At 53.8% G+C, this 11,966-nt stretch overlaps 1 non-coding gene across 1 annotated transcript; it reads left to right on the forward strand.

Annotated features, from left to right (window-relative positions):
- The first annotated feature begins 6,016 nt into the window (after positions 1–6,016).
- Positions 6,017–6,168, forward strand: LOC138678024 (5.8S ribosomal RNA). Its single transcript, XR_011321406.1, has one exon. It is a non-coding gene; the product is annotated as a 5.8S ribosomal RNA (ribosomal RNA).
- Positions 6,169–11,966: the final 5,798 nt, after the last annotated feature.

An 11,966-nucleotide genomic window follows, 5' to 3' on the forward strand; every position in this document is an offset into this window, starting at 1 on the left:
CGCCAGGGGGGCGTCAATATGTTGTGAGGTACCCCAGGACAGTCGCCTAAATGTGGGTGAAGTTTGCGAGTCACGGGCGCAAAGTCGAATTTTGGGTGAAAAACCGCGTTTTCATGCGCTAAAAATTTCAGACAAGTGTCAGACTTCCAGGCAGGGGGAAACCGCAGGAGGCGTACCGAGGAGGCTTCCAGGAGCCTGGGGAAGATTATCCAAAAGTGTCCTTGACACTTAGAAATATTTTCAGAAAATCACGATTTTGTGAAAATTGACACGTTTCCCCCACTTCCACGCCAGGGGGGCGTCAATATGTTGTGAGGTACCCCAGGACAGTCGCCCAAATGTGGGTGAAGTTTGCGAGTCATGGGCGCAAAGTCGAATTTTGGGTGAAAAACCGCGTTTTCATACTCTAAAAATTTCAGACAAGTGTCAGACTTCCAGGCAGGGAGAAACCGCAGGAGGCGTACCGAGGAGGCTTCCAGGAGCCTGGGGAAGATTTTCCAAAAGTGTCCTTGACACTTAGAAATATTTTCAGAAAATCACGATTTTGTGAAAATTGACACGTTTCCCCTACTTCCACGCCAGGGGGGCGTCAATATGTTGTGAGGTACCCCAGGACAGTCGCCTAAATGTGGGTGAAGTTTGCGAGTCACGGGCGCAAAGTCGAATTTTGGGTGAAAAACCGCGTTTTCATGCGCTAAAAATTTCAGACAAGTGTCAGACTTCCAGGCAGGGAGAAACCGCAGGAGGCGTACCGAGGAGGCTTCCAGGAGCCTGGGGAAGATTTTCCAAAAGTGTCCTTGACACTTAGAAATATTTTCAGAAAATCACGATTTTGTGAAAATTGACACGTTTCCCCTACTTCCACGCCAGGGGGGCGTCAATATGTTGTGAGGTACCCCAGGACAGTCGCCTAAATGTGGGTGAAGTTTGCGAGTCACGGGCGCAAAGTCGAATTTTGGGTGAAAAACCGCGTTTTCATGCGCTAAAAATTTCAGACAAGTGTCAGACTTCCAGGCAGGGGGAAACCGCAGGAGGCGTACCGAGGAGGCTTCCAGGAGCCTGGGGAAGATTTTCCAAAAGTGTCCTTGACACTTAGAAATATTTTCAGAAAATCACGATTTTGTGAAAATTGACACGTTTCCCCTACTTCCACGCCAGGGGGGCGTCAATATGTTGTGAGGTACCCCAGGACAGTCGCCCAAATGTGGGTGAAGTTTGCGAGTCATGGGCGCAAAGTCGAATTTGGGTGAAAAACCGCGTTTTCATACTCTAAAAATTTCAGACAAGTGTCAGACTTCCAGGCAGGGAGAAACCGCAGGAGGCGTACCGAGGAGGCTTCCAGGAGCCTGGGGAAGATTTTCCAAAAGTGTCCTTGACACTTAGAAATATTTTCAGAAAATCACGATTTTGTGAAAATTGACACGTTTCCCCTACTTCCACGCCAGGGGGGCGTCAATATGTTGTGAGGTACCCCAGGACAGTCGCCTAAATGTGGGTGAAGTTTGCGAGTCATGGGCGCAAAGTCGAATTTTGGGTGAAAAACCGCGTTTTCATGCGCTAAAAATTTCAGACAAGTGTCAGACTTCCAGGCAGGGGGAAACCGCAGGAGGCGTACCGAGGAGGCTTCCAGGAGCCTGGGGAAGATTATCCAAAAGTGTCCTTGACACTTAGAAATATTTTGAAAAAATCACGATTTTGTGAAAATTGACACGTTTCCCCTACTTCCACGCCAGGGGGGCGTCAATATGTTGTGAGGTACCCCAGGACAGTCGCCCAAATGTGGGTGAAGTTTGCGAGTCATGGGCGCAAAGTCGAATTTTGGGTGAAAAACCGCATTTTCATACTCTAAAAATTTCAGACAAGTGTCAGACTTCCAGGCAGGGAGAAACCGCAGGAGGCGTACCGAGGAGGCTTCCAGGAGCCTGGGGAAGATTATCCAAAAGTGTCCTTGACACTTAGAAATATTTTGAAAAAATCACGATTTTGTGAAAATTGACACGTTTCCCCTACTTCCACGCCAGGGGGGCGTCAATATGTTGTGAGGTACCCCAGGACAGTCGCCCAAATGTGGGTGAAGTTTGCGAGTCATGGGCGCAAAGTCGAATTTTGGGTGAAAAACCGCATTTTCATACTCTAAAAATTTCAGACAAGTGTCAGACTTCCAGGCAGGGAGAAACCGCAGGAGGCGTACCGAGGAGGCTTCCAGGAGCCTGGGGAAGATTATCCAAAAGTGTCCTTGACACTTAGAAATATTTTGAAAAAATCACGATTTTGTGAAAATTGACACGTTTCCCCTACTTCCACGCCAGGGGGGCGTCAATATGTTGTGAGGTACCCCAGGACAGTCGCCCAAATGTGGGTGAAGTTTGCGAGTCATGGGCGCAAAGTCGAATTTTGGGTGAAAAACCGCATTTTCATACTCTAAAAATTTCAGACAAGTGTCAGACTTCCAGGCAGGGAGAAACCGCAGTAGGCGTACCGAGGAGGCTTCCAGGAGCCTGGGGAAGATTTTCCAAAAGTGTCCTTGACACTTAGAAATATTTTGAGAAATTTCCGATTTTGTGAAAAATGACCCCTTTCCCCTACTTCCACCCTAAAGGGGCGTCAATATGTTGTAAAGCACCCCGAGACAGAGACCTAAGCGTGGGCAAAGTTTGGGTCTGATGGGTGGAACACTGAAAAAAACGCGATTTTCCACTTAGAACAAACATAGAACTTTCAGACTTCCAGGCGGGGGGAAAGCTCTGAAGCTGTACCGAGGACACTTCCATGGCCCCCGGATCGATTTTCAAGAACGAGTCCTTGGGACTTTGAAATTTTTCGGCGATGCGTTTTTGGCTTCCGGGAGCCGCAGAACGTTGGGAAATTCGTTCCGCTCGCCGGCTCCAGGTGTTTCGGGCTAGTCCAGGCCCCAGCTACGCCGCCTGGCCGCCAAATTTCGCAAAATCGAAAAAAAAAAAAATAGAACCGGAATGAGGAATTTCTGGCCGCCGGATCCGCCGCACAGCTCCAGGAAGTCGGACACTTTTCGGCTTCGCTCCCTTAAAGTGTGGGTCGGTGTTTCGCCATGCAAATACCCACTTTTGCACACCAGCTGCAGGATATAGGAGAGAGGGGTACCTCTCGGGCCCGACTGATTTCCGATGTTTTCGTGGTTCCTCAAGTTGGGTAGGCGGTTTGGCGAGTACCCCCCTGTTTGCATGGAAGTCCGCCCTCGCGTCGACACCAGGCTTCCGCGGCTCCAGGGGGACTCTTGCCGGTCGTCTGCCCCAAGTCAGAGACGCGTTTCCCGGGTCGCCTGAGCCTGAACGGACCCTCCCCAAGCGTGTTCTGGTTCTCCGAGGGTGACGGATGTCAGAAGGGAGGCAGATCTGGAGTCTTCGTCCCGAGGAGGGCTCCAGGAGGGCGGATTGCACCCCCTGACTCGGTCCCCTCAGAGCAGGCTTGGCGTTTCTCTGTGTCGGATGTCTCCTGCTTCCACGCCACCGGGGAGACCTATGAGAGAATCGCACTGTGACCCGGATTCCGTCTCGAGGGCGCCCGTAGCGTGTCGGAGAGGGACCTCCAGGACTATCGGGCATGTTTCTTCCCCGTCTCCCCGAGGGGAAGGATGGCAGCGGGTGGGGTTTCTCACCCATGCCCCCCACCGGCTCTTCCTCCGATCGATTTGGCTCAGCGCTCCCGGGTGGGGAGGTGGTGCCGCTCGCTCGGCCCGGGCTTTGGAGCCCGCGTCGGTCTAAGGCGGGCGGTCTCCTTCCTCTTTTACCCCCCCGGGATTCAGGCACGCATCCTTGGGCGTGCACGCCGGCAGTCGCCTCCCGTTCGCAGGACGGTGGCTGCCGTGCAGAGGGGGAGTTTGACCCGAACTGTGGTACGGCAGGGGTCCGACGACCCGCGCGGGCGAATGGCGGGGCGCCCACCCACCTCGGCGTGGGGGCCCGTCGTCCGAATCGCTCCCCGCGCGGGGTAGCACAACGATCTTCTCCGAGGGCGGCCCTTTGACTTCCAGATGCGCAGCTCGCCCGCGGAGGCCCGTGCCGACCCCCACCCAGCGTCCGATGGGCGGCCTCCGCGGTGGGCATCGGCGAGAGCGGCGGCGGTGGGTGGCGCTTCCACGCCACCGCCGAGCTCCGCGTTCTCCAGTCTTTTCCCGAGCCCCTACGATAGTGGGGGGGATGACAGACGCGTGGGGAGGCAGGCGGAGTGGGTTCTCACCGCGTGGTGTGCCCGGCCGAACGCCGTCGCCTTCCCCGCTCGTCCGACGTCCTCCGAGGCGGCTCGGAAGGGAGCGCGAGAGGGAGAGAGCGAGAGAGAGAGAGAGAGACCAAGCGGACGCCCCAGAGCGAGAAGGGAGGATGGAAAAGGGAGAGACGAGTGGGGCAAAAAGAGTTTTGGCGAAGGGGAGTACCCGGCGAACTGCCGCCCCGGGCTTCTTCTGTTCTCAACAGCGGAGGCACGGCTTTGGGGGGGAGACGCCGCTCGGTTGGGGCTCCTTTGAGGTTACGGGCAAGAGCCCGGGACGAGGGACTACGCCATAGGGTGACGCCGACACGGCCAGGCCAACTGAGCCCCCCGTGCGACCTCCGCGTCGCTGGCGGGCTCTGCGCCTGAGCCGCGGTGGACCCCGACGGCCAGCCCCCCTCTCCCACTCCTCGCGCCCGTCCGCCGGTGGGTCGAGGACCCCCCGCGGCGGAGGCAGGTCTAAGCCAGACGGAGGCCCCGCATAGGCCCCCCACCGCCCTGGCCCCTCTCCCCAGCAGCGACTCTGTGTGTCGCCCCGGGAGCGGTGGGTCACGAGGCAGGGTGGCCGTGGCGTCCTCCGAAGGCCAGTCACCTACGGCCCTCCCCGTGCAAGGGGTGGTTTTTACAACAGATGCCCTCCGATCGGGAGGCCGGGTCTAAGCCAGATGGTGGCGCCGCATAGGCCCCCCACCGCCCTGGCCCCTCTCCCCAGCAGCGACTCTGTGTGTCGCCCCGGGAGCGGTGGGTCACGAGGCAGGGGAGCCGTGGTGTCCTCCGGAGGCCAGTCACCTCGCCCTCTCCGTGCAAGGTGGGTTTTTTTCCAGACACCCTCCGCATCGGCCGCCTCGCACCGTACAGCGTGCACGATCTCCCCAGTGGCACTGCACTCGCCGTTCAGGCTCCTGTTTTCCTCCGGAAGGTGACGCCCCGGGATGCCCGCCTGCCGGCACGGACGACGAGGAGGATTTCCCTTCCTCCGGGTGCCCTTCCCGCTGCGGGGCTTCCTATCTGGCTTCTCTCCCTCGATTGATTAAGTCCCTGGCCTTTGTACACACTGCCCGTCGCTACTACCGATTGGATGGTTTAGTGAGGTCCTTGGATCGGCCCCGCCGGGTTCGGCCAAGACCCATGGTGGAGAGCCGAGAAGACGATCGAACTTGACTATCTAGAGACAGTAAAAGTCGTAACAAGGTTTCCCTAGATGAACCTGTGGAAGGATCTTTAATGGGCGAGTGAAAAATACCGATGAGGTGCAGATCAGGAGGCCAGCCGCCCGCCAAATCCCCGAAGGGTACCGAACGTGATGGGGGCGGTGGTAGGTCTCTTTCTGCTTCGCCAGGGCGCTCCGCAGGGTGGGGACGGTGAGGGCACGTGAGGACAGCGGGCGGGCGACGTCGGGAGGGTGCGGGGAGCCCCTCTCGCTCCGTCGCCCAGGAAAAAGACGCCCGGCCTCGCGCCGACGATTGTTGCCCTGCCGCTGCCTGCCGAGGAAAAATAAGAAGCCCCCCGCGTACGCGAAAGGCCGTCCCGGGTACCATTCTCCTGTGCGCTCACACACCCCTCCCCGGGGTATGTGGGTCTGGGCGGTAGGTTGAGAAGCCTCGAGCCCTCCTTTGTTCTCCTCCCCGCTGGAGGGAGGGACGGGGAGGCCGAGCGCCCGGGCAACAGGGCCGAGATTTGAAAACAACCCTCCAAAGCATCCCAGTCTTTTGCGGCCGGCTGACACGAGAGTGAAAAGGGGGGCGCCTCCGAGTGTCCCCAAACCAGAAAGCGCGACTCTTAACGGTGGATCACTCGGCGCGCGCGTCGAAGAACGCAGCTAGCTGCGAGAATTAAGTGTGAATTGCAGGACACATTGATCATCGACACTTCGAACGCACCTTGCGGCCCCGGGGTGCTACCGGGGCTATGCCTGTCTGAGGGTTGCCCCTCCATCTATCGCCTCCATGGCGCAGCTGGGGTCCCCTCGCAAGGGTGACAACGAGGGAGGCCTGAGGCTCCGTGCCCTGATGGTCTCTTCTCCTTTATCCCTTACGTCCCCCCAAGGCCAGACTCACCTGCCCTGGGCCCACCTGATGGGGTTTACCATCGTCACTCCCCCCGTTGCGACGTGAAACCCTGTGGCGCAATGAAGGTGAAGGCCGGGGCGCTCCGGCCGAGGTGGGATCCCGCCGCCCGCTCCGGGGGGTTGACACGGCGGGTGCACCATCGGCCCGCCTCTGTCGGGGAGGTGGAGCATGAGTGCGCGATAGGACCCGAAAGATGGTGAGCTATGCCTGGGCAGGACGAAGCCAGAGGAAACTCTGGTGGAGGTCCGCAGCGACCCTGATGTGCAAATTGGTCATCTGGGTATAGGGGCGTTTGTAGATGTGCTTGGCCCGTACGGGGATCGAACCCACGACCTTGGTGTTATTAGCACCACGCTCTAACCAACTGAGCTAAATGGCCATAGGTGTGGTCCCTGGGTATAGGGGCGAAAGACTCACGGAGACCACGGGCAGACGTACAGGGGCCTGATCAACCCCTGGACCGTACGGGCTGCTGTGCCTGCCGCAGGCGAGAAGCGAGAACCCCTTCGGGGCACGGAGACTACAACCGGACGTACGGGGGTCTGACCCACCCCTGGACCGTACGGTCTGCTGGCTGCCGTGCCTGGTGCAGGCGAGAAGCGGGAACCCCTTCGGGGCACGGAGACCACAACCGGACGTACGGGGGTCTGATCAACCCCTGTACCGTACGGGCTGCTGGCTGCCGTGCCGTCCTCAAATTGCTTGGCCTAAACAAAAGTCAATTTTTTGTGACAACAGTGATGACCGTGACATAGCACTGGAGGTGTACCCCAAGACAGTGACCTAAGTGTGGGTGAAGTCTGTGGTTCATGGGCGGAAAGTTGAATTTTGGGTGAAAAACCATACTTTCACACTTTGAAAATTTCAGACATGTGTCAGACTTCCAGGCAGGGGGAAACCGCTGGAGGTGTACCGAGGACACTTCCAGAAGCCTGGGGAAGCTTTTCTGGAAGAGTCCTTGACACTTGGAAAATTTTGGGCAATTTTCTGAGAAAAAAAAAATCACATTTCCCCTTACCCCCCACCCAAGAGGGGCTTCAATATGTTGCAGAGTACCCCGAAAGGGTCCCCAAAGTGGGAGAAAAGTGAGGCAAGTCAAAGAGGCAAAGATGAATGTACATTTGAATAATTTTATTAATGTCAGATAAAAATTGACATATTCACAAGGGCTTTGTTCTCCTGATTGGGATGAGCCGAATATTCTTGAGACTATACTCCTCAGTAGAATCGGATGACTCGGTATCACTTTCCGTGAGGTCTACCACCTCGTTATCCAATTCACTGGTTGATGCCATTACTGGCGACATAATTTTTGCGTCCTCATGATTTCCTGCGTTGAACACTAGCTCTTGGGCACGGCACATATCGGTCAGGGTCTTCTCCCGGTAAACTCTCTCGGCCACATCGTTTGTATGTGCCAAGTAGCGTGCAAACAAGCGCTTTTCGCAATCTGTGTATTGTGACAAAGTCCATGTCTCGCAAATCCGCCGTACAAGGTGGCTGGTGATGTTTGGGAGGTTGTAGCTACGGAGGAAAGCACATTGTTAGTACTGGTTGCTACTTATGGCTGTGGGTCACTTGACTTGTGGCTACCTTACCTTGAATGGTATCGTCTGAGTCTCATGGATGGATTTTTTATGACCTTCCCGGTACACGTCACGAAAAAGTTTGTGATAATCTTTCGGCCAAAGGTAAAGACCGGTCTGACATATTCCGCATACGCATTGAACCACTGAAAAAGAAAAAAAATATATATATGTTACTCTCCAGTCTGGGGGCACCCCTCCAAAAGGTTTTACATGGGGACAAGAGAGTGTTTTGCTCCCCACAATGAGTGGGGTTGCCTGGGTTCCCTGGCTTTGAGAAAAGCTTACCGATTCCTCTTCCTCTGAAAGTACAAAAGTTGCTACCTGAGAGGTGGAGCACTTGTGAGTCTTCACACCCACAATTGTCTTGCGTCTTCCTTGGTACGTGTGATGGATCCTCTCATTCCACTCTGAAACCTACGATGTGAAAAAAAAAGGTGGAAAAATATTGAACCGGTTCAGCAAATACCGCTGACCCACAGGGCCCGACGACTTACCGTCATGTTACGAACAACACCTGGTCTTTGGAGATGTTTTAGAATCAGAAGGGCCTCGAGGTACAGTACCACTTCCCGGCGATCTACTTCTGATCCGCCATCTGTCACAGCCTCGATGCTAGCTAGAAATGTTGGCCTTGCCTCCTCCAGTATAATCTGGCAGTCCTTGGGTGACTTTGATGGCTTCATCAATAGATCGTACCTGTGGGGAAAAATAAAGGCAATTAACCAACATCCAAGGTTTGGTAACAATGCGCTGAATATTGGCTCTTTTGAACGGTGTACCTTTTACTTACAGACTCTCGGCAGGCTCCCTTGTACAATGATTTCTGAAGGTCTGTTGTAAAATTCATGAACACTTCGCATGCCTTATAAAGTTGAGGATTCTCTAGTCTCAGTTTGGTAGCCCTCATCTGATACATGGTAAATCTCCGTATATGCTTCAACATTTTGAGGGAGGTCTGGCTCGATAGATGGAGTTTTCCAAGTTGTTGAAAAAAATTATTAACCTGGTTTGGTTTTACGAGGTACTCCAGAGTTACAGATTTTGGGTTCACAAAAAATAGAAACCGTGCTACGTTTGATACCTCCTGTTGACAGTTTGGGACCCCATGGGTAACTGTTAGGTACGAGTGGAACCCCTTTAACATGGGGTGATTCAATGAGTGACGCTTGTACAATCCGGCGGCCTTGGTAGCCGTGCGGTTTTTGTCTTTCCATTCCCTTTTCTGGATACTTAAATTGCTGCCATCCATGACCTCCTCATTGCCTATGCGGTCAGAAATGCTCCCTGTGTGGTCAGGCTCAGGGCACGGGTCTCCCTCCCGACTGTCTACCGGCCGTAAAAGGAAAGGCACATCCATCTCATCCGAATCTAGCTTTGGCGTGGGGCATGGGTCTCCCTCCCGACTGTCTACTGGCCGTAAAAGGAAAGGCACATCCATCTCATCTGAATCTAGCTCTGGCGGGGGGCACGGGTCTCCCTCCAGACTGTCTCCCGGCCGTAAAAGGAAAGGCACATCCATCACATCTGAATCTAGCTCTGGCATGGAGCCTGGGCGGAGCTCCGGATTGTCAGTTGGTACCTGAGCGGGCCCTTCACAGGTCAGTGGTGTGATTTGTGACTCAAACCTAGGCTTGTTTGCTATCAAAAAGCCGCGACCTTCTAAGAAGGCTACAGTCTCCTCCAAGGATTGGAGGGGCTTGAGCTCACTGAATTGGATTGTTGTCCCCTTGTTGGCGATACAGCGAAGTTGATACTTTGCGGAGGCTATGGCGGTTTTTATCTCCGAATCACCGTGTGACCTCAGGCATACCCTTCTCAGATGTGTGGATATATATTTGGTTACCCTGTGGCACACGGGGCATGTAAGTGGTGTCCGTGGGTGCCTGCGGGGGAGACACAAGCAATAAAACCGGTCACCTTGCCAGCAAGTGTACAACTCCACTACAAGGTACATTCATGTGTCTCTACGTGGCCGACAAATGTCTTCTACTCACCGCTCCATTGCGAAGGGTTTCCCGCAGTCAAACAGAGCGTCTCGTAATAGTTTATTAAAGTGCCGTGTTTCTCTGTGTCTTGAACTGTGGCAAATGATTTTCCTCCGCGCGAGTCAGCCACGCAGGTGAAAGACGCCAGCTGAGGTGATTGAAATTAACCGGATGTGTTTTGCCGTACTCTGATATAGGTCACCACGGGGGTTGAGTCAGCCCAGGGGGTGGCACCTCCACGGTCGCTAAACATCCGTAGGGTTGATGATATATCCCTCTGCGGATTTTTCCGCAGCGGATTTGATAAATCCGCAGTGCTAAACCGCTGCGGATTTATGGCAGATTTACCGCGGTTTTTCTGCGCATTTCACTGCGGTTTTACAACTGCGATTTTCTATTGGAGCAGTTGTAAAACCGCTGTGGAATCCGCAGAAAGAAGTGACATGCTGCGGAATGTAAACCGCTACGTTTCCGTGCAGTTTTTCCGCAGCATGTGTACAGCGATTTTTGTTTCCCATAGGTTTACATTGAAATGTAAACTCATGGGAAACTGCTGCGGATCCGCAGCGTTTTCCGAAGCGTGTGCACATACCTTTAGAATTAGGCTATGTGCACACGGTGCGGATTTGGCTGCGGATCCGCAGCGGATTGGCCGCTGCGGATCCGCAGCAGTGTTCCATCAGGTTTACAGTACCATGTAAACCTATGGAAAACCAAATCCGCTGTGCCCATGGTGCGGAAAATACCGCACGGAAACGCTGCGTTGTATTTTCCGCAGCATGTCAATTCTTTGTGCGGATTCCGCAGCGTTTTACACCTATTCCTCAATAGGAATCCGCAGGTGAAATCCGCAGTAAATCCGCAGGTAAAACGCAGTGCCTTTTACCCGCGGATTTTTCAAAAATGGTGCGGAAAAATCTCACACGAATCCGCAACGTGGGTACATAGCCTTAGGGTTAGGGTTGGGTTGGAATTAGGGTTGTGGTTAGGGTTAGGGGTGTGTTGGGGTTAGGGTTGTGGTTAGGGTTACGGCTACAGTTGGGATAAGGGTTAGGGGTGTGTTGGCGTTAGAATTGAGGGGTTTCCACTGTTTAGGCACATCAGGGGGTCTCCAAACGCAACATGGCGCCACCATTGATTCCAGCCAATCTTTTATTCAAAAAGTCAAATGGTGCTCCTTCCCTTCCGAGCCCCGACGTGTGCCCAAACAGTGGTTTACCCCCACATATGGGGTATCAGCGTACTCAGGACAAACTGGGCAACAATTACTGGGGTCCAATTTCTCCTGTTACCCTTGAGAAAATAATAAATTGCTTGCTAAAACATCATTTTTGAGGAAAGAAAAATGATTTTTTATTTTCACGGCTCTGCGTTGTAAACGTCTGTGAAGCACTTGGGGGTTCAAAGTGCTCACCACATATCTAGATAAGTTCCTTGGGGGGTCTAGTTTCCAAAATGGGGTCACTTGTGGGGGGTTTCTACTGTTTAGCCACATCAGGGGCTCTGCAAACGCAACGTAACGCCCGCAGAGCATTCCATCAAAGTCTGCATTTCAAAATGTCACTACTTGACTTCCGAGCCCCGACATGTGCCCAAACTGTGGTTTACCCCCACATATGGGGTATCAGCGTACTCAGGAGAAACTGTACAACAACTTTTGGGGTCAAATTTCTCCTGTTACCCTTGGGAAAATAATAAATTGCAGGCTAAAAAATCATTTTAGAGAAAATAAAATTTTTATTTTATTTTCATGGCTCTGGGTTATAAACTTCTGTGAAGCACTTGGAAGTTCAAAGTCCTCACCACACATCTAGATTAGTTCCTTTGGGGGTCTAGTTTCCAAAATGGGGTCATATGTGGGGGATCTCCAATGTTTAGGCACACAGGGGCTCTCCAAACGTGACATGGTGTCCGCTAATGATTGGAGCTAATTTTCCATTTAAAAAGCCAATTGGCGTGCCTTCCCTTCCGAGCCCTGCCGTGCGCCCAAACAGTGGTTTACCCCCACATATGGGGTATCAGCGTACTCAGGACAAACTGGACAACAACATTTGCGGTCCAATTTCTCCTATTACCCTTGG

This window comes from Ranitomeya imitator, chromosome 4 (genome assembly GCF_032444005.1).
Source record: "Ranitomeya imitator isolate aRanImi1 chromosome 4, aRanImi1.pri, whole genome shotgun sequence".
Classification (NCBI taxonomy): domain Eukaryota; kingdom Metazoa; phylum Chordata; class Amphibia; order Anura; family Dendrobatidae; genus Ranitomeya; species Ranitomeya imitator.